Genomic DNA, 8,658 nt, shown 5'->3' on the forward strand with positions numbered 1-8,658 from the left:
AGCAATGTTCAATACAAGTTTGGAGTAAATGAATACTAGCTATGCAGAGCCAAAGATTCATTTATATATTCATTCATTGAGTAATTAGATATTTACTGAGCCACTGCCAGGTGCCAAGCCCAGCTCTCAATACAGGTTGTGTGTTAGTGAAGACCACAAAGAGCTGCCCTCCCAGGGCACAGTTCCAGTCAGGGAAACAGACAAATTAAGAAATAAAAATGTGACATAATAAGTAGTGATAAGATATTTGGAAAAAAAAAGTGAAGCAGGGGAAGGGATTAGGGAGTTGTTTTTTTCAACAGAGAGGCCAAGGAAGGCCTCTCTAAGGAGATGATGTTTGATCAGAGACCTGGATCAAGTGAAGAAATGACCAACTCATGGGGAGATCAGAGGGAAGCAACACCAATAGCCATAAACCAGGATTGTCCCAGGAGAACTAACACCTGTGGTTACCCTATAGACCAAGGTGAGGACTTTGGATTTTATTCTAAGTGTGAGGAGAAGCTTCAGGGAGGGACGTGATCTAATTTGTGTTTTAAAAAGACCTCTCTGAAAGGTAGACAGCAGACACACGGAAACCAGTGAAGAGGCCATCACAGAAGCCCAGGTGAGAGATAAGCTGTTGCTCAGCTTCACATTGGGTTTGGCTTACATCTTTTTTTTTTTTTTTTTGAGACAGAGTCTTGCTCTGTCACCCAGGCTGGAGTGCAGTGGCATGATTTTGGCTCACTGCAAGCTCCGCCTTCTGGGTTCACGCCTCAGCCTCCTGAGTAGGAGTAGCTGGGACTACAGCGCCTGCCACCATGCCCGCCTAATTTTTTTGTTTCTGTATTTTTAGTAGAGACAGGGTTTCAGCTTGTTAGCCAGGATGGTCTCGATCTCCTGACCTCGTGATCTGCCCCCCTCGGCCTCCCAAAGTGCTGGGATTACAGGCGTGAGCCACCGCGCCCGGCAGGCTTACATCATTTTTATTAGATTCTACACAGAACTCGTCCTGAGGCTCGGCCCTCTCATTCTTTCCCAAAGCAGAATTATTTGCTCTCAGTATTAAAGAAAATTAGAGGATCATTGATTCCAAGGACGGTGCTGGGCCGGTGGAGGATGTGGGTGTCCCTGCAGTGTCTCACTGCCCTACCTCCCTTGTCCTCCCCGAGCAGCATAAAGGTCTCAACCCCTCTTCGTACTCTTCATTGTCATTGTAGGTTATTGGTTCCAGAATGGAATGTCCTCTCCTTTTCTCTTTCTGTTTATAAATCAAAAATTCTTTTTGTCTTCCAAAGTAATTTTGAGCATGCAGCAATTGTATCTCTAAACAGCCCCATCAGGGACATTCTGTATTTTGTTGGAGTTGATCCAAAGGTCCTGATAGATGAATTTGGAATTGTCTTTTAATGGTCCTCAGAAAAGTTTTATTAGGTACATGGTGGACCTGGGGAAACTTGTTGGAACTTGTAGGTTATATAATTCTTTTAGCTTCATTGCTAGAATGCTTGGGACTTTTAACCATGACTTCATTGCTCTTGAATATAGGTTTCATGCATCTGGTTGCTTGGCTGTTTTCAGAAAGTAGGGGTAACAGTCCCATTAATGTATCATCTTTTCCATGATTAGGAAAGAAACCTGAGAATGCTTTCCTAGCAAGTATGTAGACACAGTTTCCTCCAACACCTGTTCTTTCAAGTCATGAGACATTTGAAAATAACTACACAAGTTCCTGCATCTGAGCCTGTCTTTTGAATATCTGTTTGAGCAACATGAAGTTTGCTAGTGTGAGCTAATGTCAGCATGCACCCTCCTCCCCAGTGCCTGTGGATTCAAGTATGGCAAATGCCTGTTGATTTGGAATGATCAGGAGATGGCTTATTTTGGTTCTGTATCATTAATCAACAGATGTGTAAACAGATTTTTAAAAGTAAAATGCCTAATGTCACATTGCTATTACATTAAGGAGCTAGGATTCTGACTCCCTTTTCTAAACATTCATCCACACTGTGATGCTTTGGAAAATTTAAAAATTATGCAACAATGCACTCTCATTGTGAGAAAAATGAGAAAACATAGATGGAAAAAAAGAAATGAACCTCAAAAATTCCACTATTCAGCGATAACCACTGTTAACATTTTCAGGCACTTCTTTTCAGTTATTTTTCTACAAAATTTAATTGCAAATGCATTTTCAAAGATACTGCTTTACAATTTCCTTTTTCCCTTTAATAATATTTTGGGTTTTGTTCATGTTCTTCTAAATCAGAACATAGATCTGCATTATCATTTTAAAAACTTGCATTGTTTTCCATTCCAGGATGCTAGTACTATTTATTAAATACTTCATTATTTTTTTCTCCTCCTGAGCTTGACTACTGTATTAGTCTGTTCTCATGCTGCTAATAAAGACATACTTGAGACTGGGTGATTCATAAAGGAAAGAGGTTTAATTGACTCACAGCTCCACACGACTGGGGAGGCCTCACAATCATGGTGGAAGGCAAGGAGGAGCAAGCAGGCAAGAAAGAGCTTACGTGGATGGCAGCAGGCAAGAGAAAGCTTGTGCAGGGGAACTCCTCTTCATAAAACCATCAGATCTCCTGTGACTTATTCACTATCAGGAGAACAGCACAGGAAAGACCTGCCCTCATGATTCAATTACCTCCCACTGGATCCCTCCCATGACACGTGGGAATTATGGGAGCTACAATTCAAGATGAGATTTGGGTGGGGACACAGCCAAACCATATCAACTACCAATTGATTAACCAAATCCCTCAGTTTTAGAACATTTATTGAATGTTAATAATATTTCAAGTTTGCGCTATGCCCTTTATATATGTTATTTCATTTAGGTAACTTGCTTACAATTTCTTGATATTACTGACTATCCTTATTCTGTGTACATTTCTGTAGGATTGTACACTGATTATTTAAGGGCTTTTCATAAATATTGCCAGAGTATGCTCCAGAAAGGTTCGAACAATTTACATTCACAAAGCACAAAGCATCCAGAGTGTTTAATTCTCTACATCCACACAATCAATGGGTATTATCAACTTTTAAAATCTTTTCTAATCTTCTAAGGAAAAATGGTAACTCATTCTTTCAATTCTTTGATCATTAGAGAAGCAGAATTTTGTCTCTTGATGTATTCATATTTTTCTCTAAAATATTTTAAATCCTATATATTTGAACATATTAAAAAGTATATTTTGGCTAGATGTGGTGGCTCATGCCTGTCATCCCAGCACTTTGGGAGGCCGAAGTGGGCAGATCACGAGGTCAGGAGATCAAGACCATCCTGGCTAACACGGTGAAACTCTGTCTCTACTAAAAATACAAAAAATTAGCCGGGTGTGGTGGCGGGCGCCTGTAGTCCCAGCTACTCGGGAGGCTGAGGCAGGAGAATGGCGTGAACTGAGGAGGCAGAGCTTGCAGTGAGCCGAGATCGCGCCACTGCACTCCAGCCTGGGCGACAGAGCAGGAATCTGTCTCAAAAAAAAAAAAAAAGTATATTTTAATTATATGTACTCATATGTACATAATTTCGTCAATGCATGCCTTTAAAATCATGAAGTTCTCTTTTTACTGCAATTTTTTTTGTTTGCTTTATCCTCTTCTTTCCTTTTACATCATCCTTTCTGTCCCTTAAACAGCCTTTAAAACAACATTGAATGCATCTTTCCATATTTTTATATGTCCTTATATAATCCTTATATAACGTATGACATACATGCATACACATACACTATAGTATATACACATTTATGTATATGTATATATACAGTTTGTTTTATATATTTTTTAAAAAAGTGGGTTCATATATTACATATTTTTCTGCATCCTGCTTTTCTCACTCAACAGTACCTCATTTGAAAACCCTCCAAGTTGTTTGGTGGAGTTATAATTTATCATTTTCAGTGACTGAAATTTTTTAAAGGCATGCTCCTATTGATAGGCATTGCTTGTGTTTCTGGTTTTTCTTTTTCTTCTACCACTACTAACAATGCTACAGTTAATATCTTTTTACATATGTCTTCACAAAGAAATTGATTTTATGGAACACACAGGAATGTTATTGCTAAGTGGCCTAAGTGTGGATACGTGTCTTACCTCTAAGACATGATGCCAGATTGCTTTGCCTGAAGGTCCAAACACGTCCCCTTCCCACGAGCAATCTCAGAGAGTACCCATTTCATTATGTCCAGCCAGCAATAGCTGTTATGGCATTTCAAATTGTTATCAGTCTGATGGCTGTAGTGATAATCATATTGTTACTGTAATTTGCATATACATGGTTACTGCTTGTGAATTTGTATATCTTTTCATTTATTTGTTTGCCATTGATTTACCCATCTGTGAATTGTCTTTGCCCATTATTTTATTGGGTTACATTTTTCTTATGTATTTGTAAGAGATTTTTGCATACTATAAATAAACTTTTATTTTGTTTTATTTTATTTTTGAGATGGAGTTTCGCTCTTGTTGCCCAGGCTGGAGTGCAATGGCATGATCTTGGCTCACTGCAACCTCTGTCTCCTGGGTTCAAGTGATTCTCCTGCCTCAACCTCCCGAGTAGCTGGGATTACAGGTGCCCACCACCACACCTGGCCAATTTTTGTAAGTTTAGTAAAGAGAGGATTTCACCATGTTGGCCAGGCTGGTCTTGAACTCCTGACCTCAGGTGATTCGCCCACCCCAGCCTCCCAAAGTGCTGGGATTACAGGTGTGAGCCACCACGCCTGGCTGAAAAACTGCTAAGTTTTAAAAATATTTATTTTGAATTCCGAAATTAGAACAAATTTTAAAATTAATTTTAAAATTTTTTACTACAATTTTTGATTTTTTTTTCTGTGCATGCAGGTATACAATCACGTAACCACCAAAAAGAGTTTTTTTCTCATCTTTTCCAATACTTGTGCCAGTTGTTTTCATGTTATGTATACTATAATACCTATAATAGTGTTAAAATAATGTGAAACAGATAATCTTTATCTAGCTATGATTTTAAAATTTGCTGCTAGCTTTTAGAAAATTTCTTTGTTGAATTTAAGTGGTTTCTTTCTAGCCCTATTTTAGTTAGGACTGGCTACTGAATTTCGTCAAATGCCTTTTAAGTATTTATTGATTGGACATGTGTTTTATCTTTTACTTTTTTGCTGCACTTAATTCAATGGATCTATTAATTTCCTGATGTTAACCAACCTATTATTCCTGAAAGAGACTCAACTTAGTCTTTTGATATATTGAGAGATTCTCTTTGCTAATACTTATTTAGAATTTTTGCTTTTATAGTTACAAGTCAGATTTATTTCCAGTTTCCTATTTTGCTTCTATTTTTATTGAGTTTGGACATTGGATTTTAAAATTCTGTTCCAATGGTCTATGTAACTGTTTTTATACCAGTATCATACTATTTTGGTTACTATGGTTTTGTAATATATTTTGAAATCAGAAAGTATTGATGTTTCCAGTTTTGTTCTTCTTGATCAAGATTACTTTGGTTATAGAGGGTCCTTGGATAAAGAAAATGTGGCACATATACACCACAGAATACTATGCAGCCATAAAAAGGATGAGTTCATGTCCTTTGCAGGGACATGGATGAAGCTGGAAACCATCATTCTCAGCAAACTATCACAGGAACAGAAAACCAAACACTGTATGTTCTCACTCATAAGTGGGAGTTGAACAATGAGAACACATGGACACAGGGAGGAGAACATCATACACCAGGGCCTGTTTGGGGGTCGGGGGCTAGGGGAGGGAGAACATTAGGAGAAACACATAATGTAGGTGATGGGTTGATGGGTTCAGCAAACCACCATAGCACATGTATACCTATGTAACAAAACTGCACATTCTGCACATGTACCCCAGAACTTGAAGTATAATAATAAAAACAAATAGTATATGTGATAGGTTCTTTTGTGATTTTAGGATTGTTTTTTCTTTTTCTGTAAAGAATGCCATACATTGAATTTGTGGATCACTTTGGACATTTTTACAACATAAATTCTTCCAACCCATGAACAAGGATTGTCTTTCCATTGGTATGTGTCTTTAATTTTATGCATGAAAGTTTTACAGTTTTCAGTGTAAAAATCTTAACCTCTTTGGTTAAGTTTTTTCCTAAGTATTTTTTTTTTGCTATTGTAAATGGGATTGTTTTCTTAATTTCCTTTTTGAATAGTTCATCGTTAGTATATAGAAATATCATCTATTTTTTTGTGTGTTGTTTTTGAATCCTGCAACTTTACTGAATTTGTTTATCAGTTCTTTCTGTGGAGTCTTTAGGATTTACTTTATATAAGATCATGTAATCTGCAAACATAGGCAATTGTACTTATTTCTTTCTGATTTGGTTGCCCATTACTTTTTTTTTTTTGGTCTAGTTGCTCTGGCTGTATCAAATAAAAGTGTCAAGAGTGAGCATCCTTGCATTGTGCTGAATCACAGAGGAATACCTTTCAATTTTTCTCCATTGACTATGATAGCAGTGGGCTTTTCACATGTGGGCTTTACTGTGTTGAGGTAAGTTCCTTCTGTACCTATTTTGTTGAGTTTTTATCATAAATGATGTTGATTTGGTCAAATGCTTTTTCTGCATCTGTTGAAATGGTCATGTGGTTTTTATCTTTCATTTTGTTAATATGATGTAGCACATTGATTGATTTGCATATATTAAACCAGCCTTGCATCCCAGGAATAAATTCCAATTGTTCATGGTGTATAATCTTTTTGATGTGTTGTTGAAAACAGTTTGCTAATATTTTATTAAAATTTTTGCATCCGTCAGAGATATCAGCCTTAGTTTTCTTTTCTTATGGTATATTTGTTTGGTTTTGGTATTAAGGTGATGCTGGCCTCATAAAATGTGTTTGGAAGTATTCCCTCTAGTTACATTTTTTGGAAAAGTTTGAGAAGGAATGATATTAATTGTTCTTTGAATGTTTGGTAGAACTCAGCTGTGAGGCCATCTGGTCCTGGGCTTTTCTTTGTTGGGAGGTTTTAAGTTACTGCTTCAATCTCTTTATCTGTTATGGGTTTGTTCAGGCTTTCTATTTCTCCCTGATTCAATCTTTGTGGTTTGTATTTTCCTAAGAATTTATCCATTTCCTCTAGGTTATCCAGTTTGTTCACATATAATTGTTTATAATAGTCCCTTATGATCCTTTTAATTTCTTAGGTATCTGTTGTAATGTCTCCACTTTAATTTCTGATTTTATTTATTTAATTCTTCTTTCTTTTTTATAGTTAGTCTGGCTAAGGGTTTGCCAATTTTATCTTTTCAAAAAATCAACTCTTGTTGATTTTCTCTATGATTTTTCTATTCTCTGTTTGATTTATTTCTGCTCTAATCTTTATTGTTTCCTTCTTCTGTCTGCTAATTTTGATATTGCCATAATATATCAATTTGGGGAGAACAATTTTGAGTCTTCCAAACTAGTTTGGTATATATCTCTAATTGTGTAAATATTCTTTAATTTTTCTCAGTAATATTTTATATTTTTCTGTTTATAGATCTTTCAATCTTTTGTTTAGTTTATCCCTAAGAATATTTTTATGCAATTACAAATATTTTAACATTTCAATTTCCAAATGTTCATTGCTTGTGTATGAAATAAAAATGGACTTTTTGCAAATTCATTTTTATCCTACAATCTTAAGTTTATTTATTAGTTCTAGTAGCTTTTTTTGTAGATCTGTTGGATTTTCTACATAGATGATCATGTCATCAGTGAATAACAATAGGTTTACTTCTCACTTTCAAATCTGGATGTGTTTTTGGAGAGAGTTAGTATAGAATTGATTTTATATTTTCTTAAATGTTGGTAGAATTGGTCAATAAAAGCATCTGGGCCAGAAGTTTTCTTTGGGAAGGTTTTTGTCTATAAATTCACCTTTTGATATAGATATAGGACTAATGAGGTTACCTATTTTTTTCTTGAGTGAGTTTTGATAATTTGTATATTTCAAGAAATCTGTCCATTTTTTCCTTATGTTGTTGAAATTATTGACATAAAATTGCTCATAGTATTCCTTTATTATCATTTTAATAACTGTCAAATTTGTAGCGATGTTATTTTTCTTGTTCCCAATATTGTTAATTTGTTAAAGTGTGATTTCTATAAATGGCATGTCATTAGGTTGTGTTCTTTAATCCAGCCTGACAATCTCTGCTTTTTAATTAGGATATTTAGACCATTTACTTTTAATGTTATTACTGATATGATTACGTTTCTTTAAAATTATTTTATATTTTTAGAGACAGGGTCTTTCTCCATTGACCAGGCTGGAGTGCAGTGAAATGATAATAGCTCACTGCAGCTTCAAACTCCTGGGCTCAAGCAATCTTCCCATCTCAGCCTCCCTAATAACTGGAATTACAGGCATGAACCACCATGCCCAGCTAGGTTTTTAAAAAAATTTTGTAGAAATGGGGCCTTGCTGTGTTGACCAGGTTGGTCTCAAACTCCTAGCCAAGAGTGATCCTCCCACCTTGGCCTCCTGAAGTGCTGGGATTACAGATGTAAGCATGGTGACTGGAAGATATGGTAAGATTTATATCTATGTTTCTATTTGTTTATCTGTTTTTTATTTCACCCTTCCTTGTTTTAATTATTAAGATATTTTTGGGCACTAAAAGTCTTATTCATGTAAAATCAG

The 8,658-nt window shown here is 35.9% G+C and overlaps 1 long non-coding RNA gene across 2 annotated transcripts in view; it reads left to right on the plus strand.

The window, feature by feature from the left end:
* LOC129011615 (uncharacterized) overlaps positions 1-6,779 on the plus strand; it is a 43,539-nt gene extending 36,760 nt beyond the window's left edge. For both annotated transcript variants that reach the window (XR_010123581.1, XR_008493379.2), the window contains exon 3: positions 6,384-6,779. This is a non-coding gene — a long non-coding RNA (uncharacterized LOC129011615). The remainder of the gene's footprint in view (positions 1-6,383) is intronic.
* Positions 6,780-8,658: the final 1,879 nt, after the last annotated feature.

Source organism: Pongo pygmaeus, chromosome 14 (genome assembly GCF_028885625.2).
Source record: "Pongo pygmaeus isolate AG05252 chromosome 14, NHGRI_mPonPyg2-v2.0_pri, whole genome shotgun sequence".
NCBI lineage: Eukaryota > Metazoa > Chordata > Mammalia > Primates > Hominidae > Pongo > Pongo pygmaeus.